This window comes from Alligator mississippiensis, chromosome 1 (assembly GCF_030867095.1).
Source record: "Alligator mississippiensis isolate rAllMis1 chromosome 1, rAllMis1, whole genome shotgun sequence".
Lineage (NCBI taxonomy): Eukaryota > Metazoa > Chordata > Crocodylia > Alligatoridae > Alligator > Alligator mississippiensis.
This window is the reverse complement of record NC_081824.1, coordinates 419902631-419921652: the sequence shown is the minus strand read 5'-3', so window position 1 is coordinate 419921652 and position 19022 is coordinate 419902631.

The window sequence follows — 19022 nt, the reverse complement described above, 5'->3', positions numbered from 1 at the left end:
TTGAGACAGATCTTGTTCAATATTTTCATTAATTATCCTGTTAAAATAGGAGTGTGCTGATGCAAGTTGCTATAATAAAAAGTTAGGAGGCATTTTCAGTACAAAAGAGATTTGAATGGCATGCAGAAAGTGCTGGATAACCTTGAGGACTAGAATAATAAAAGAGGGATGAAATAGAATGGTTGAAAATATAACACCATGTGCTTCATTTTACCCTTCTGCTGGGCACCGGTCGACAGCAACAAGGGCTGGGATTAATTTTAGGGTCTAAATATATTTTACCTTGACTTGAGCCTCCACCCAGACCACATAGGAAACACCAAATAAATTACTAGGGTGTCCCGCATAAATAAAATCCCCTTCTCACAAGCAGTGTAAACACAGAACAAATTTATCACTGAAAACAAAGGCAGAGAAAACAAAGGAAACACTAAAAATACAATTTAAAACTCTACCAACTATAAGGCATAGTTCATACATTGCACCCTTCTGGGGAGGCTTCACTCATGCCCAGGCAGTCTGGGACTTGAAGCTCACGCACAAGGCAGTTCCAGGGGCTTGCACCCTTATACCTGCCCTTCAGCAATGCGCTGGGGGATTCACTGGAGAGTCCTTTGAGCTATTCCTCGGGTTTGCTGGTCCACAGGAAGCTGCTAGAAAGCATGGGTCCTTCTTTGCTCCCTGCCACGCTGTAGGGAGATCCCCACTTGCATATAGTGACCTTGTGGGGTTAACTGTGGCTCTGGACAGCATATCACACCCCTAAATTCCTAGTTCAAATCTCAGCTCTGCTGGGCAGAAACTGCAAGAAGAAAATTTTGAAGGAGAGGTCAGGCCTACCTCACTGGGTTTAAGCTGGGTAGCAAAAGCTGGCCAGGCTCATACTGCACTGAGGCCTGAACATATAACTGGGGTTCAGCCACAAAGCTAGGCTGAAACACCATAGCCACAGAAACAGCAGAAAAAAAAGCCCAGGCCTATGGCTGTGGCCTGGACATCTGGTCTCAGCTATACCCCATACTGAGATGATACAATTATCAAACAGAGGGTGCCAGGCCCCTGAAGGCCAGTAACGGCCAGGACCCATCCCTAGGCAATTTGCTTCAGGGCTTAATAGCCACATGGCATTGACCCACTTAAGAAAAAAAGGGGAAATAGGAAGAAAATAGTTGTCTCAAATGCCTATTCAGACTTTCTCTCCCTGTACTTAAGACTTTCCCTTCAAAAAGCATTTGCTGGCTTCCCAGTGAAGAAGGGGGCAGAACCCCATGGGGAGCAGGTTTGCTGGCTCCCAATGTAGCTGTGCAGTTCTCAGCAGCCCCAGGGGAAAGACAGGGAGAACCTTAGTGAGTGGTTCTTGTATACCTGGTGTGACATCACCCAAGCCTTGTCCAATCAGGGAAGGCCACATTTGAGTCTTTCTCTCAACCAATCTGCCAGAAGAATCCCTTGCTTCCTCTGCCCAATGAGGACAGAGGGTTTTATATATTTTTTCCCAGACACAGGCCCCAGCTTGCCATGTGCTTAGCACATGGCAAGAAAAATAGGGGCCATCTTGACCATATCAATATACACACATAAAAAACACAGTATACAACCCAGTGTGTGGGGGGGGTGTTACATTCACTAAAGAACAACAAAAGCTTCAACTATAAACTATGAGCTCACCCATTGGAAATGACCAAGCTGGAAAAAAACATGGATACACTGACTGTGAGCCACTAAAGTGATGTGTCCATGAAAAAGACAAATATAATCCTAGGTTATTCTAGGAGAGTTCTTTCCAGTATAGAGGGGGAAGTATTCCTGCCATAATATAAGGCACCAGTGAGACTTCATCTGGAATCTTAGGTACAGTTTTTGTTACATTTGTGAAAGATTAATCAAAACTAGAAAGGTGATGAGAAGGGCTAGTAGGATGATAGGCTTATTGTATAGGAGAAGGCTAGCAAAGTCTGGCTTGCTTGACCTAGTAAAATGAAGGTGGGAAGGGATACGGTTGTTGTCTATAAATAAATCAAGGGGGTAAGCATCTGTCATGGAATAAGAACTATTAAAACTAAAGAAAAATGATGGATGAAGAACAAATTGGAGTAAATTGATCATGAATACATTTAGGTTGGAAAGCAGAAATGGACAAAAAGGAAACAAACCAAAAGCCTAGTCCTATTTAACATAGATCTCAACACAATTTGGAAAGGTTTTATATGAGGTGGTGACTGCAATAATAAGGGGCTTGGACTTTACCCAGAAAGTTGGTTACAGGGCCATGATCCTAAATATTAAATGTAAAGAATAAAGTGTATTTAGAAAGTGAATAATTACATTGTGGCATAAAAATTTATCTGTAGATAGTATAATTTAAACATCTCTTTAAACAACCTGAGGGTGAAAACCTGCAAACCATTTTCAAATTACTCTATTCATGCTGTAGATGTTGACTATATTGCTTTTACTCATGGGAGTAAGATGAGTAATGGGACCCAATTAAAGACTTAAATTTAAACAGACATGTATGCTTAATCTGATTATATTTTAAATGTTGTCAAATATGATGTCATATATTATTGTATTGTATATAATCATTGTGTAAAGTATTGAATTACAACATGGTTGAAAAATTAAGTGGGACCATGTCTGTTTTTTAAAAGACATTACTCAGTTATATACAAATGAAACAAATCAACTTTTTTAAATAGGACCTAGGATTATTTACATTTTGCCAAACTAGATGCAGTTGTCCTTTCAGCAGAGGGAGCTCAAACTTTATCTTAAGACTTGGGCTGATATCTGTGAGGGTTTTGACAAAAATAAAGCAGAATCACGTGGATTTATGCTCTACACAAAAACAGTATTTAAATATATATTGGCATGCATCCAAATGAAAAGAATGATGGGAAGGAAAGTACTGTGGGAATGGAAAACAATGAGAAAACAGTATTTGATATGAATCAGTATCAACAGTATATCTTTAACAGCCTAATTACCATAGTGAGAATCTGAACTTTTTTGATGTAATAAGACATCATACTTTGTGGTTAATGATAATAAGCAATGATTAAGGGCTTGACCCCAAGCCAAATGCAGTCAATGGAGAGACTTAAATTGGCTATCAGTGGGTTTTGGAACAGAATTTAAAACCATAAATGCTGAGGAGTAGTAATTATTTAACAGATATGCTCCTATTGCACAGCAAGACTAGGGAATGGATTGAATATAGTTTTCAAATCTCCCAATTCTGGGCTTCCACAGAGTGAAATCTATATACTCATGAGTGAAGTGCCAATTACTGAGCTGCTTTTGGCTCTTGTGCCATTGGGACTTCTCCCTTCTCACAACCCCACAGCAGTAAGGACAAAAAGACAACTGTCCTGATCCTCTGAGGGGCAACTGGAAAGAAGGAAGTGTTGCTGCCATCTTAACATTTCAGAAGTCAGAGACAAGCAATACATCATCTCATTTCCAGTCCCTCCCTGCCCCTATGCCCTGCCTATGTGGAAGAAGGAGAAGTGGTGTAGACCCTGATTGAGAGTCATTCCTATGGTGTATGGTGCTCTCCACTTCCTCTGAGGAGGTTTATACTCCACCACAACTCCTTGGTACTTCCAAACCTTTATGCGTGGAAGTATGGGCAGCCATAGTCTGAACCTTGGTATTTAGCATCTGACATATGATAAAAGACTTACACTTAAATGCTGAATCCTATCTGTGGATGTGAATTTAAAGCATTAGTGACTTTTCTAATGCAGTTTGAGTCAGCCAAATAGGTAAGATTATAGCAATCAACTCAAGTATTTGGTTTATTTCCAGAAGTTAAAATGAAAGGGAAAAACACCCAAACTATTTATGTTGTGTCTGATGCCATGAAATTGCAATTACAGCTTATGCATTAGGCCTATGCGAAGTGGCTAGTATTCGCTTCAGATTCAGATTCATCTGATTCAGGGGACAGTGATTCAATTCAGTGATTCAAATCACTGTCCTGAATCAATTCAACTGAACCTGATTTGGAGATTTGGCCACCGCTGAACCAGCTAAATCTCCGAATCAAGCAGGCCCCATTCCCTGCCCGCTCTCCCAGCCCCGTCAATGGCTGCCTCACCCAGCCCCAGCATTCCAGATCTTAAAAAAAAAAAAAAATAGCCTCGCACTCACTGGCTTCTGCCAGGTGAGGAGGGGTGAACCCTGCTGCCCCTCACTGCCCCACGCTGTTTGAGGAGGTCTGTCACGAGCCCCCATCCCCCACCCGCTCTCCCAGCCCCATCAATGGCTGTTCCACCCAGCCCCAATGTCCCAGCTCTTAAAAGCCCCACACTCACTGGCTGCTGCGAGGTCGGGGGGCAATCCCTCCTGTCCCCCACTGCCCCATGCTGCATGGGCGGGGGGGGGGCTCTGCCACAAGCCTCCAGAAGCCCTGATGGCCATTGCAACATCCAGTGAGTGTGGGGCTGTTTTTTTTTTTTAAGAACTGGGATGATGGGGCTGACATTGACAGGACTGGGAGAGCAGGCAGGGGTTGGAGGGCTCTCAGGGGGGCTGGAAGATCAGGCAGGGGATGGGGCCTGGTAGGGGTCCCTCCATGGTCCCCTCCCTCCTCCTTCAGACCCCCTCCTGCCCCCTACTTACTAGCATGGAGTCTGGGTCCAGCTCCCTGCGTTGGCGAGTGGGGACTGCCTGAATATCCAAATCACTCTGAAGCTTTCTGAAGCTTTTCCAAATCAATCAAATCATCACACAAAGCTTTGCACAGCCCTATTATGCATAGCTGGAATCGCATGGCACAATGCACAGTACAGTATAAAACTGTTCTGGTCTTTTCAAGTAGCTAAATGGCTGATTCCATTTTCTTCAAAATAGCTTTTGTTGAGGAATTAGTTTTATAGAATAGTGCTGTTCACCCAGATTTGGTAATTCATCTTGTAAATCTCTTTACATACATAACAGCTTGAATGGATAACAGCACTGTAGTTTCAGAAACTACGGGGCAAATAAAATGGCTTGGAGATTGTCCACCATATTCTCCATCAGCAGGAGGAGGGGGTGGAATTTGCCCCATATCCAGCCAAGCCTGGCTGTTAGGGCATTCTTCTTGATGGTGGGAGATGTGGGTCTCAACCTTCTTGGGCAGGAGACTGCAATATAACTCAAGGGTCACCCTTTGTAGATTTGAGCCTTAGGAATCTGTATTAATTGACATTCAGTGGATCTTATATTACTAAATATCTAGTTTACTTTTGAAAATGGGACTTTTGTATCTAAGTCTTAGGCATTTTTATAAAATTTCCACCTACACTTTTCACCTTGCCTATTGCCATGCTAGATTGAGTGCACCTGATCTCATCTGATATTTGAAGCTAAACATCCTCTACCCCTCATCTTTTTAGTGGCTCTGTAGTGCAATGGTTAGTTCATTCACCTTGTTAGGAGGATGCTTAAACATAATGGTCACGTTTAGATGAAATGAGAGGCATGTGTGCATGACACTTTAAAGCAGGCTAAATGCTTTTGCACCACTTTAATGGTGTCGGTGTTTGCATGCCTTGGTGGCGTATTGCACATTAATTCTAGCTGCTGTAGGAAATTTGGCGGCATAATTCACCCAAAATGACTTGGGGTGCAGTAAAGTAACACTCTTTCAGGGAGTTTTAGTTTGCTGCCCCTGCAGCCATGGAGCAAAGCACTGGGCACCGTGCAGCTCCATGGCTCTGCAGGAAGCCCTGCAGGCAGCCTGGCAGCACTCCAGGAAAGCAGGCTCCACCCAAGAAAAGCAGCCCACCTAATCTTTTTCTTTTTTTTCCCCTGGAGCCTGCCTGCCTGGGCTGCGTGGGGGCCTAGTGCTTCCCTCCATGGCCACAGTACCCCCCAGGACCACTTGAGCCAGGTGTCTTTGGGCAGGTGCTGCCTAGGTGCGGGGGAGGCTGCTGCTGCTGCAGAGGGAAGCACCGGCACCCCACACAGCCCAGGGACTTCTCTGCCCGCTCACCCTCCCCTCCCCATTGAAGGGGCAAGTAAGTCAGCAGGGTGTGTGCATGACACAGGAGTTTAATCAGCCCTAAATTGAAGCAGTGTTTTTTAAAACCTACTGTTTCAATTTAGGGCACCCATTTTATCTACACTTGCCCCATAGGTTCAACTCCCACAACATTTATGAGTTTCATATACTTCCAGTTAAAGAAAGCAATATTTTTTCACGCATAGATTCTCCATCACAGAAAACTTATAAGTACGGGTTCAATAAACGTATGCCTGGGATGGTTTGATAAAGGTGATTCTTTCTTGAGCATGAGCTGGATTAGAAAGCACCTGGAAGTCCATTCCAGCCCTATTTGTCTATTATTACTTTTGACGCTGATTATCTCATGTTTTGTACTCTGGCCAAAGTTGTATGTGACATTTAAAAAAAGGGATAATTAAAGAAGGCCCTTTTCTTAAAGTCATGACAATAAAAAATGTCACGACTAGTGATCATGAGCAAAGGAGAAAGAGGTCAAGGAGGCTTGGACTTTCTTTAAGGACCAAATTTGGTTTTTGTTGCACTGGTATAATTCTAGAAAAAGTCCTTTGAATTCACTGAAATACATTTGATTTATGCCAGAGGAGATGAGAGTAGGATATAGACCCATACATTTTAAAGTTATGTATGTGTAGGATTTTTTTCAGTGTTATTGGAAGTAGTTACTAAATAGAACTGCTCGCCAAGCCAAGACTATTGTTTTCTGTTGCTTCTACAGTGTTTGCTATAGCTCTTTCTTGTTTAGAACTTCCCAGAACTCGAGTATGATCCCAGTACACAGTCAAGGGCATTCCGAGCTATCTAATCCAATTGCTGATCATTTGTCCACTCAGCAGGAGTCAGTGGCCATGGTTTAATGCAGTGATTTTCAACCTGGGTGGCACAGTGTTCTAGGATGCCACCCTTAAGATCTTTTTAAAGATGTCATGACACCCAACTCCTGTATGAGTAGGTAAATATTCGCTTTTCCACCCACCTCTATGGCTGCCATTCTTGTCCCCCACCCTCTGGCAGCTCCTGAGCTGACCACCTCTGTGCTCTGAGCAGTGCATTCCACCATGGGCAAATAGGTACACATGGGGCTGTAGAGCTGCACTTTTCAGCCTGGTTTGTTCCCCTACTCCTTTTTTGCTCAAGAGCTGGTGCAGAAGGGTTGGGGGATTACATACCTCCTATCACTAGTATATAATACCTGGAGGAGTACACTGTGCTCACTTCCTCAGGTACAGACCGGGGTGGGGAGAAGGCAGACAGTGAAAAAAGTGGGGCACAGGAGGATTCTGCCCCTGATAGCCTCACCTGGTACCAGGTGGCCACTGTCATGCTTTTTTTTCCTCCTGCAGAGACAGCTACCTCCTTCAGAGGTCTAATGACCCACCCCCCAGCTCTTCAATAATGAGTAGCCTCTGCCAGTGCCAAACACCATAAACTACCCTCTGCCATGCTCAGAAAGTAAGAATTACAAGAAATAAATTTGTTTTTGAAATGGAGTACTACTTAATTTAGAAAAGCTATACAGGGGTGCCTTGACTTTAAAAAAGGCTAAGAACCACTGGTTTATTGAGTCAGTGGTAGACATATGTGCCTGGCAGAGACACCATATAATTGTGCCCTTACATGTCTTTGGGGAATCCATGTGCTGGCATATTTTTCCTGTGGAGATACGGGATCTCTACCCTAGAGAATAGGCTAGATTCTCAGGCAGCACAGCTTGCTTATAACTCCATTAACAACACAGTTACAATGATTTATGCTGTCTGAGGACTGAATCCAAAATTCTTGACAATGGATTGTTTAAAAATAGGCAAAGACTTTTAAAACATCTTAAGCACTCTCTCAATTTTTAAAATATCTATATAGACAATATATTATATGGAATGGTTTTGCTCCTATCTTTCTTTCACCTAAATTAGTTTTTTTTTTCTTTTGAAGTGAATTTTGTCACAGAGTTGACATTTATAAAAGAATTGTTTTTGACTTTCATACATATTTTTATCTGATTATGCTTCCTAAGCCAAGAGATATACTTGGTTAAACAGTGTGCATTTTCAAATCAATAAGTTTTTGATTTACCCATTTGGTAAATACATGGTTGAGTTATGGAAAACATAACATGTTCTGCTATAGAAACTGTGATGGTTTTAATTTATTTCCATCATTCAAACAAAATGCCATAGCTGTTTAGAAAAATAAATTGCATTTCATTTAATTTGCCAGGAATCTCAAAGTGTTCTTTTGCCTATTAGTGCTTGAACATGTTCTTTTTTCCTCTGTTCTTGGTGTGTAGTTCTCACTGAATTAAAGTATCTTTCCCCTGAGTTCAGAGGAAGTTGGATGAGAATCCTAGTATCCTGAGTAATGACATCTACTACTGCTTTGAGGTGACAGGAACCCCATATATTGAGATTTTTTTTTTTTTAAGTGTTTTGATAACTGCTCTGAGTGGTGAGATTACTGGAAATATAGCACATCTATTGAAAGGCTCTTGTGCCACAAGTCAACCCACATCCAGGTTTGTACATTTTTGCTGCCATTTTTATTAGTAATTAAACATAAATATTTTACAGAGCAGCTACTCATCCTTATTTTTCCATGGAGAAATGGCAAAAACATAGATTTCTCTTCACTTTGGGAAAACAGTAAGGAAGGACAAAAGTAAAAAAGAGTCTGTATGTTGCTTCTGTAAATGGCTTAACTCTAAGAACAAAGGCTGCCTATATGCATTCTAATTACAGTGTGTCAGAGCAGACTCGATTAATCAAGTCTGCCCTGTGTTCTAATCAGAGTGCTCCAGTGTTGCCTCACTGTCGTGTATTAAGCCCCTGTAGTTTTTAAAATGGCCCTGGAGGAACTGCTCTAATTGAAATACCCCTCTCTCACCCCCAAGCATGTGTATAGGCAGCCAAAATGACTACCTTCTCTGAAGAAAGTTAGAGCTATAAGGATTTTAAGGGTATAGCATGCAAAACAAAAGGCATCACAGCTTCATGGCTATATATGCTACACTACTCCTACCTTGTGAAAACCAAAAAGAGGGAAACTAGACTGCCCTTCCTGGCTTAAAATTTACTGGCTGCATTGTTGTGAGTGGATTTGTTGTTATATGCATCACGTCACTTTCCACCTAATTATAGCCATCTTTGGGATTGATTGAGGCCCATATTTTAGAACATTTGACCATGTGTGGTACCTTAGAGCAGGAAATGAAGAACTTTGCATCCAATTCATAGATCTTAACCAGCTTAGGTTATAGAAATTGGGATACATGTATGGAGGAGATACGAGGACAGAAAGGGCTCTCCAGTTATGGGGTGTGGTGAAGAAGTTTGCTCTATAATCTGGAAACAATAGAAAGTCATTGTTGTTCCCATGCTTCCGGGTTTTCCTGGTTGCCACATTGGGCTAGGAAGGAATTTTTACTTGTTGTTGCTTTCCTCAGAAGCATTGGATGTTGGCTGCAACCAAAGCTGAGGATTTTGAATGGGCTGTGCCAATACCCAAACCTGGTGGTTCCTAGTTAGAGGATCTTGCCTTTCTGCTCAGGGTCAAAATTATCTCTGTGGGATCAGGAAGGATTTTTACCCTTTGGTCTAAGGGGATTTTTGCTTTGCTCTGTAACAGGGGGCATAGTTTTCTTTCTTGGGTCTCTTGAGTGTATTTTAACAACCCTTGCAATAGCAGGACATGGGCAGTGCCTTTATCCTCCTGCTTTACTTGCAACAGATTGGGATTTTTTTAATGATTTGGGACATGTGTTTTATAGTTGTGTGACAGGGCTTTTATACAGTTTGAGGGATAGGTTAGACAAGCAATTTCATGGGGTGGTTTGGATAGGAATGATCCTGCCTTCAGCAAGGGTTTGGGCTAAATAATTTAAGGTCCCTTTCATCCCTACTTTCCCATGAGTCTATGACGAAAGGTTATATAGATTGAACAATAATTGAGAACTGGGCTTTGTGATAATCATGATTTTAAATATCTGACACTAAAAAACCCTTCATTTTGGAATCTTTATGCACTTTATAAGAAACCACCCTTTAGAATATTATGTTTCCATTTCTGTCAACAATGTTTAATTACACAAGCCATTGCTTCTGAAAGGTATCATTTCTTTCTTCATCTTTGGCTAATTTACAGCCTTCCTCAGAAATGTTTAATTACAATAAATTAAAACACCATTTTCTCAACAGGATGCATTAGGGTTTTGTACATAATTATATTTTTACTTAGTTGAAGACAGTAGCCAGAGGCCAATTTATTATCTTCTTCTGTGACTGAATAATAGATTTTTCCCTTATTAACCAAAAAACCTCAAAACCCACAGAAAATAACAAAAAGCATAGCATGATGTAATCATTTGGTTTAGCTGTTTCAAGCTAGTGTTGTGAAACTTTGTGGTATTTATTAGCTTCTTCTCCTGTTGTACACACCTCATTATTTCCATCAGTCACTAATTAGCAACCACTGGGTTCCAGCACTGATGTGTTTCTAGGTTTCTTAACATTTGTTCTATACACTTAAGCCACATCCCCACAAGTGGGAGGGGGGGGATTGCCATGGGGAAAAAGCAATGGCATAAATTTATGCCACAGCTTTTTGCCTTGGCAGATGCCCCTGCACGTGGGGTTAATGCGGGGAAAAATGCTCTGGATTGGGTAGGGGAGGCTGGGGCCAGCACTTGAGCTGACCTCAGAAGCCTAACCTGGTATCCTGGGGGCCTCCTTGGGATCCGGCGGCGGTGATCTGGGTGCATGGAACCTGGCTGGCAGCAGGAGCATGGCTCTGGTCGGCTAGGCTCTGGTTTTGGGTGGCACACGCTGCTGCCATGTGTGCTGTCCTGCTTTTTTTCTGCACTTTTTTAGTACTGGGATTTTCCGGTATCTAAATTTGGCTCCACACTGCAAATATGCAGCATGGAGAACCAAATCATGTGTGTGGGGTGCATTTTGCAGTGCTGTAAAATGCACCCCACACTCGTGTGGACATGCCCTTAAAGGTAACTATGTAAGTCTTTCATGACATTCCCAATAGTTTTCATTTTAAGCATATTTTAGCTATCCCTATAAATCTGGATAGCAAAACTGGATTCACCTCTGTAACCCTGGGCGCGACACTACATGTGCCTTCACCTGAATAATGGGATCCTGGGGTACCCGGTAGCCAGTAGCCCTGCCCAGCCCTCCTGGGAAACTGCTGCAGTGCCCCCAAGCAGAGAGCCTCCCCTTACAATCAAGCACCCTCGCAGATAATTCTCAAACTATTTACAAGGTTTAATTATTTACAACATAACAAATAATCATTAAATAAGCACATGGATATACCGACTAATAAACCCTCAATAACTTATTTACACAGTCTCTCACTTGCATATGGTGTACTGGGGATCCCTTGTGCACTGCCCCTGATGGGTTATCTCAGGGAGCGGGACTGTCTGTGTCCCTGCACGTGGTCTGTAGACGCTCCCTGGCGCTGGTGTCTGCCTCCATACTTTAGGGTCTCCGGGCAGCAAGCGGCGACTCGTCTTCTGCAGTCCCTGCAAGACGGCCTCCCCCTGCCTTTGACCCCCTTCCCTGGCTCTGCTATGAACAGTGTCTGGGCTGCAGGCTATAGCAACCCTCTTGTCCCACACAGCCTCACAGCCCCAGCAAATGCAGCCCCATCCAGGGCTTTGCCTGCCCCTGGGGCCCCTCACCCATCAGGGAAACTATGGCGGGCTCTGGCAGTCCCCAAGCTCTGCTGTGCTCACCCAGCCACACCGGCTGCAGTCAGGTCTCTCCAGGCTTAGAGTCTCCACACAAGCAGTCTCTGCCTGATCCTGCCCTGGCAGCCTTCTTGGGCTGGATACTGTATCACACTGGATACTGTGTCACTCCCGTTGCAGCTTCTCTGCTGCTGCTTCTGCAGGGCTCTCTCAGGGGCTCTCCGAGGGACCACTGCGCTGAGACTCTGAATCCGGTCTCCAGCCTGTCCCTCAGCCCCCTCTCTCTCTTGTTCCCTGCCACAGGAAAAAACTACTCCCCCTTTTATTCAAGCCTCTCAGCCAATCCCCGCTTAGGGCCCTTCCCGGGCTTTTGCTAATGACTCTATTTCAAAACTTTGTTTGGGTTACATCACCCCTCCCACTTCCAACAGGGCTGCTTCCAAAACAGCTTCACTTGCCCTCAGAGCCTACAGTGTCCCCTCGGGGACAAACTCTGTCTCTCTGCCAGGCAGCCCTTCCCATTCTGTTCAGGTGGGTCCATTTTTTAAAGGCTGCTACACCTCAAAACCTCTATGTTTACAATAGAAATAGACTTTGTGGAATTTGAAGGAATTTGGTCAGAATGTTGTAAAATTCCAATTCCGTTTTAAAATTACCTCAGTTTAAAGGTTTGATTTGTGTAGCAGGCTTACCTTTTCAGAGCTTGGGTTGAGTGCCAAGGGTCTGCTGTTTGATTAGTGGAGGCCACCCACCAATCTGGAGGCAGCACAAGGGAAGCAATGCCCCACCCTTTTCCAAAGGGAGGGGGAAGGAGCAGCTGGACTTGAATCGGAACTGTGCCAGCCAGGTCTGGAGAACTTCGGGGGTGGAGCCCCGAAGAGTATAAAAGGGAAACGTGCTCAGCAGGCTAGAGAGAGATGACAAGGGATGGCAAAGAGAGAGGAGCTCCAGAGATGGCCATCCTCGGGACCCTGGTTGAGCTCAGCAGTGTGTAAATCAGTGCACAGGGATCAGGCTCTAGGAGCCGCTCAATTCGGCTTGAGCCTGCAAGTGGCTGGGCAGTTGGTGTGTAGATCAGCACACAGAGAGCTGGCCCTGGGACCAGCTTGAGGCTGCTTGGGCCCCACACGGTGTGCAGATTGGCACACGGAGAACCGCCTTGTAAGCAGCTCGCAGATGCTCACGTTAGCCCCAGCCCTAGACTGAATGACTGCAGGCTCGCAGTGCAGCTCCATATTTAACTAAAAGAGCCCCAGTGCCCAGAGCAGGGCCCAGGAAAGGAGAGAATCCCCAGTATAAGACCGGGGAGTTGGAGCCTGCAAGGGCTTGGCTCCCATGAGAGAGAGAGAGAGAGCCCTGGGTGCCCAGTGCAGGGCGCCAGGCCATTGAGGAGAGCTGAAGGTGCCACTGGGGAGATGCTCTTGCAGGATTGGCAACCAGGGGATGAGCCTTGGCTGCTTCAGAGAGGAAGCGTGAGTTGCTTGGGAAGCGGGCCCTACAGGTGAGGATGATACAGGTGAGGAGGGTCTGCCTCCTCTACCCTCCATTGTGGCAGGGGCATGTCCACATCCCAGGGCCCTAAAGGGAAGGGGCTTCAGGGATCCTCTCAGGGAGGTGCTGAGTGCTCTCCGTATTTTGAGGTTGTTGTGTTATGGGCATATAGCTAGGGGTATTCTTTAAGGGGGGTTATATGGTTTACGTGTTTTAATGTCTCAATGTGTATATTGGCATTGTTATTTGTGAAGGTTTAAAGAAATATTATTGTTAATTTACTTGGGTTATATAGGTTAATATCCCTATGTGTTAATTGTGTTGTATAGATTGTAAGTTATTTGGTTCATATTTGGTATTTTATGTGAATTGTGGAATACTATATATAGTATTCTATGTTAAGCCTTGTAAATCTTCTATGTTTTATATTGTGTCTGTATTTATTCTTGTAATAAATTGTACATAGTTAAGTATTTGGTTTCAGCCTAGCTCTATGGAGAGGGGAGGAAGCTGCTCTAGTACCTGCCTCCTTCCTCAGCACCCTGCCTGACCACCACCACTGTCATTGGAGGATAGGGCAAGTGTACCTGGGCTACATCTGTAAAAACTTTTTTCATATTCAAAACTATATTTGTTATTTACTAGCTTTTCAAACGTCCAGGTTGTCTTTTAGAAGCTAAATATACTAATTATGTTTAAAGAAAATTAGATTTACTAAAGAGAGATGTTCATGATGATCTAATTTAAGTGTCATGGTTATAGTCTGTTTAGGAAGAGTTTGCTATCTATTAACTTGTTATAGCTGAGAGAGGATATAGAGTATCTTTCTATATTTCACCACTCTAACAAACACATTTTTTGTGAGTTTACACAATCTACAGGTACAGTACAGAACTTACAAGATCCACAGATATTCATCTTCGATCTTACAAGGTCGAGGCTTATTTATTATAAAATGCACAGATTTTATAGGCAGAATTTTCAAGTCTGTAGACAGGGCTCTCCCTTACATAATGCATGTAATATGCTTGCATTATTTATAAGCTCTTTACTGGCATTTATGGATGTCTCAAAATCTCTACACTAACATTCCTTAAGATATTTTGTCTACAATTCCTTAAGATATTTTGTCCAAAGGTTGCAAACACCCTGTGTGAACTAGTCTTTTTTCTAGAAACCATACTCTCCACTGGTAAATCTGGCAGATTTTCTAAATTCTATAAGAGAATAGTGAGGCGGTTATTAAGTTATAAATCTCTTAAGAGGATGTCTTCCAGGTCTTCCAGGGTGTGAAGGGCACTTGTAACAAAACCTTCATGAAGAAAATCCACAGAAAATAACAAATGCTCTAGATGATTTGCTTCTGTGTAAATTTATCTGGAGAATTTTAGGAGCAGTGGAGATAGTTGTGAATACATTTACTTTTTTGAAAGAGGCAGGGTAGGAACTGCTTGTGACTTTATTTCAAAGTTTGAGAGACTATCAGTTGTGAAGCAACAGGGATACATCAAAATATTTGACAAGATAACAGCATGTGCTACTATATAAAAAGCAAAATTTGCAGCATAATAATATTGAAGTAAGAGTTGTCTTGGGTCTAAGAATTCAAAAGGCATGGCATTAGTACCAAAATGCCCTTGGATGCTGTTGGCTATAGAAATTGCCTTCACTGCACTAGCCCAATGGAATGCTGGGCTCAGGTGAGCCTCTGGTTTTGACCTGATGTAGCTGTAGATCATGTAATTTATGTCTGCTGATCCGTAACTGATCCAGCTGAAAGGCAGTAACTCCTAATGTGTACATGCTTCATCTCATGGATCACAAAGTCACAAAAGTATCTTTAAAGCAACAGGGAAAAATCAAAGATCAAACCATGTCCTATGCAGTCCTTTGTGGTTCAATAAATGTTTCCTTTCTTTCAAGATGTCTCTTGAGAAACCTTACAAAATGCTACATCTCTGTCTTCTTCATTAGCAAGCTTATTTCCCTTGCAGCTGATGTTCTATTTTTCATTTCTTATCTCTACACTGGATTGATAAATTATCTAGGTCTCTTTGAAGCCATACTTCTTCCCACTCTGGACTGATTCTCTGACCAGGGGAATTCAAATCAGCAGATGGTAGAGGACACTTAGTTCCCTACAGACCCTCTAGACATTCAGTCAGTTTTCACTGAAGCACATTCAGTCAGTTTTGACTCTAGCCTGAACCTAGAAGTGATAAAATAGTTTCATGAAAAGCATTTATATGATTCTTTTCACTCTGGGAGAGGTGGCAGGGAATCAAGATTATAATTCTGGAGGCAATTTTCCAATTCACTTTTCCTAGTTGAGCTTCCATTCACTTAATTCTTTACTTCAGACATATACTTGTCTGGTATTTTCATCATAAGTGATAATCTGTCTACTTTGCTCCATCTAAGAAACTTCATACAGTTTCTGAAGGAATGATGGGATGATAATGATATTTACACCTCAGACACATTGTTCAAACTAGACCTCAGAATCTGATATGTATGGCAGAGCCATATTCATGCAGATCACTAGTCAAGCCGGATTTAGAAAAGAGGGTGCGGAATTGCCACAGATGCCACCCTTCAATCCACGGGGGTGGGGGTGGGGGTGAAGCACAGCTGGAGTCCCTGGGCCAGTGAAGGACATTGGCCAGTATGGGTAGAGAGCAGGGGCAGGAAAGAGGGACCTGCCCATCATTGCTCTCCTCTTTGGTTGAGTTAGGGACCTGCACAGATGCTCCCTGCAACCCACAGCTGAAGCAGGACTGAGCCAGATTCTGAAACTCCTTCCTGTACCTGGTCCCTGCCTGGCCCCCCGTCTTCCTGGTTAGCTCAAGGGCTCCAACTAGAAAAAGAGTTTGCATGGGGTGCTGGGCTCAGCAGGGAACAACAGCAGTGGAGTCATGTCCCCTCTTCCTGGCCCTGCTCCCTGGCAGCTCCCCCATCCCCATTCGCCACACTAGCTGGGGGTGGAGGCATGGGTGGCTCAGGAACAGGATCTTCTTGGCCAATTTCCTGCTGGGCCAGCCCAAGATGGTGATCCTGAAAAGCCACAGAAACCAGCTCACAGAGGCCAGATCCAATGACACCCTCCAACTCTTCAGTGTCAGAGTCTGGGCACACATATCATTTGGCCCCTTTACTTTGCTACAAAATGTAGACCAGTTTGTGTCATGATGGGCTAATGAGCAGGCCCTCTGCAATGTGGAGCATGGACAACTAATGCTAAATGTGTAACCCCATAAAAAGCATTAGGATTTCAGTCTTTGGCGATATGAGTGTTTTTGCTCCTAGCAAGTGTTTTATGCTGGGATTCCACAGACTTTTGCACTCTTACCTTTTGTTTTTAATATTTTCATAATAAAAATTTTAAAAGCCCCCCAAAAGTCATTATGTTGCCAGAGAAGGTTAATTGTTTTATGGGCTTTCCCACATCACAAGCCACCTTTCTTCCCTCCCTCCGTTCTTCCCTCAGATATGTGATTTATAAATGAAGCCAGTTGTTCACTCCTACCAGAATTTTGAGAGAGAATCCTGAAGAACAAAATTATTGCAAACCATAAGCATCAATACCCCAAAACCAAACTTCTGTAAATGCAGCCCAAAAGTCAAATGGCTTCATTGGGTCGAGAGGCTGACATGAAAAGTGGCCTTCAAAAGGGTGTTATTTGTTGGATGAATAAGAGCTATAGGATAATATTTTAAGCTGGCAAGATGGGATGTGGAGGGAGAAGTTGTTAGTAGCCTTTGTCTCACTCCTCCTCACAACTAATTGGTTAATATATTTCCTTAGTTCTCAGGAGAATGCTAGTAAAGACAAACATTTCCTGTGCTGGCTGAAACACCACAATCTCATGAGAAGACTGTCTGCCAGTTGTGGGATGCGGCTAGCTGATGCGACCCAGAAATACACACTACTTCTTTTTACATTAACAGCAAATACTCTTAACTGCATCCCAGCAGCCCATTTGTGCCATCATTTTGTGCAACCCACAAGGGCTGTAGTCCTTGATAACTGGTTGGCGCCGTCTCCCCTTCCATATTTTTCTTAATTAAAAGCAGGCTGCTGTTTTTTGGCCCTAACTTGTTTTATTTAAATCCAAGTATGAAAAAAAACCAAAGTATTTTGGAATGAAAAGGTGTTTTGTATGCTTATTTACAAACTGTAGGATTTAACGGGCTTTGTGACTTGTCTTATAGAATCAGTGTAATCCAACCACTGGTCTGATTTATGTTTTGAGCCACAGTAAAATAGAAATGTTGAGAAAATCAAAATCCAGCCCAAGTGAAGCTGAGAAAGGATGGAAAAAGAATTTAGGAGGGATAAAAGTGGAAGAAAAGTTAGCCCCAGAGTTTGTACATGCTTTGTGTGTGGGTGGAACAATAGCAAAGAGAACCATGTCATGAGGAGACAGACAGTATTATTGGTATTATGTACTGTCTTTTCTACCTGGCATAGTTCTCATTGATCATTTACAGAGAGTCCAGAACTCTTGTTTAAACCACTGCCTTCTACTTCCTATTCCTCTCTCAGCTACAAGCAATAGAAAAATCACATTACATGGTATCACTTCATTAAAGCACATAAAAACTGGAAACAGGGTGAGATCACTAAAGATGAATATACCTCCTCTGCTCGTGCTTGTAGGGAGGCAGTTAGGCGGGCCAAAGCTACCATGGAGCTGAGGATGGCAACCCAAGTAAAAGACAACAAGAAATTGTTTTTTAGATATATTGGGAGTAAAAGGAAGGCCCAGGAAGGAATAGGACCTCTGCTAAATGGGCAGAAACAATTGGTGACAGACGGGGGGACAAGGCTGAACTCCTCAACGAGTTCTTTGCCTCAGTGTTCCTAAGTGAGGGGCACAACAAGTCTCTCACTGGGGTTGTAGAGAGGCAGCAGCAAGGCACCAGACTTCCATACGTAGATCCTGAGGTGGTGCAGAGTCACTTGGAAGAACTGGATGCCTTTAAGTCGGCAGGCCCGGATGAGCTCCATCCGAGGGTGCTGAAGGCACTGGCCGACATCATTGCAGAGCCACTGGCGGGAATATTCGAACACTCGTGGCGCACGGGCCAAGTCCCAGAGGATTGGAAAAGGACTAACGTGGTCCCCATTTTCAAGAAGGGGAGGAAGGAGGACCCGGGCAACTATAGGCCAGTCAGTCTCACCTCCATCCTTGATAAAGTCTTTGAAAAAATTATCAAGGCTCACATTTGTGAGAGCCCGGCAGGGCAAATTATGCTGAGGGGAAACCAACACGGGTTTGTGGCAGGCAGATCATGCCTGACCAATCTAGTCTCCTTCTATGACCAGGTTACGAAACGCCTGGACACAGGAGGAGGGGTGGATGTCGTATACTTAGACTTCAGGAAGGCCTTCGATACGGTATCCCACCCCATACTGGTGAACAAGCTAAGAGGCTGTGATGTGGATGACTACACAGTCCGGTGCGTGGCGAATTGGCTAGAGGGTTGCACCCAAAGAGTCGTGGTGGATGGGTCGGTCTCAACCTGGAAGGGTGTGGGCAGTGGGGTCCCGCAGATCTCGGTCCTTGGACTGATACTCTTTTAATGTCTTCATCAGTGACTTGGACGAGGGAGTCAAATGTACTCTGTCCAAGTTTGCAGATGACACAAAGCTATGGGGAGAAGTGGACACGCTGGAGGGCAGGGAACAGCTGCAGGCAGACCTGGACAGTTTTGACAAGTGGGCAGAAAACAACAGGATGCAGTTCAACAAGGAGAAATGCAAAGTGCTGCACCTAGGGAGGAAAAATGTCCAGCACACCTACAGCCTAGGGA